This window comes from Pteropus alecto, unplaced genomic scaffold, assembly GCF_000325575.1.
Source record: "Pteropus alecto unplaced genomic scaffold, ASM32557v1 scaffold548, whole genome shotgun sequence".
In the NCBI taxonomy this organism is placed as follows: Eukaryota; Metazoa; Chordata; class Mammalia; order Chiroptera; family Pteropodidae; genus Pteropus; species Pteropus alecto.
In genome coordinates, this window is record NW_006441138.1 from 851,154 (window position 1) to 852,745 (window position 1,592).

Consider the following 1,592-nt stretch of genomic DNA (forward strand, 5'->3'; position numbering starts at 1 on the left):
TCAAAAAATGTGCTCAATATTATGCAGGGCACTTAGGTTGATTTCAAAGTAGTCCTTCATAAAGGCTCATACATTTCTAAAATATTATTCATAATGAGCAGCAAAGAGAGAAAACTCATACTGCAAGGCTGTAGTGTTATTTATTTATTTTTAGTACACTATAGCTTTACCAGACAAAAGTTTACAACTAAGATACCAATATATAAAGCTCTGTAAATTTTGATATATGGCTTGTCCTTGAATAACATTGATTTGATGTCATTTCGTTATAACGCTGACAAAGAAAAAAAAAAATCCCAACCAGGGCTCCTGTCTCTGGCATAAGCACATCCTCCCCATGTCTGCGTGGGTTTTCTCTAGGTACTCTGGTTTCCTCCCACATCTCAAAGATGTGCACGTAAGGTGAACTGGCATGTCTACATGTCCCAGTCTGAGTGAATGTGGGTGTGAGTGAGCGCGCACCCTGAGATGGAAGGCGTCCTGTCCAGAGTTGGTTCCTGCCCTGTACCCGGGGCTGTCATCATGGGCTCTGACCATCATCACCCTGAACTGGAATAAGCAGGTTGGAAAATAATTATCTCACTTTTTTATTACTCTTTCTTAAATGTATATTTATAGCTCCCATATATTTCTATGTTTAATATTAATAGTGTTTAGTTATTTAGATGATTGATGATGCTTTTGTGACCAGAAATATGCTGTAGGAACTTAACTCTTGTTTATTTCAGTTAACCTATTGTTATACATTATTTCCCTTAAAGTCAGAGTTTCCAAGAACCTATTGATGATGTTAAGTGAGACCTTACTATATAAGGTTTATAAATATTGATTTGTTTCTATTGGTAGAATAATGCACTCCGTTTGGAGGTAATTATGGATATGTTTATGCTACAGCTAATTTCAAGTTCATTTCTGTTCAATAGGTTTCTTAATTTAGTAACTTTTTATGATAAAATGTATATTCATAATATAACCACAAAAATAATTTGATTTTCAATGTTGAATTTTGACATTATTTTCAACAGCACTTATAAATTCTGTAAGGAAAAAAATATCTAAAAGGTTTACTTTAATTTTATAAATAGAGTTTAAAGCAAATTTTTGGCTTTATCTTAACTGATTTCATATTTGCAGCATCTGATTAAAAGTGGAATCATTTAACGTTTTGCCAAGTTCTGCTAATGGAGCTAACACATCAATAGCTATAGTTCTCTTTTCATGTATACACAAAGATTGTGATAAAAATTCTTCTTAACTGTAATGAAAAGTATGCACTATTAATTTAGACAAGGAACATTTGACCTAAATAAAAAGCCACATTTCACTAAGTGAGATGCAATGCACTTTCTGCAACTGCACTTATTTAAGGTTCTTTTGGGGGCATATACTTTTAAAAATAACTACTAACTAAAGAAATAGGAGCTGGTATTCTGTTAGCTAAAGAAATAGTTGCTGGTATTTTGTTAGCACACGTGTGTCTTATGATTTTCCAGGTTCCATGAGATCACCACACCCCTATAGTGAATGGTAAGTGTTGAGTAACATTCTGTGAAGTAACAAGAAGTAGCCATCAATCAGATCATAAAACCTAG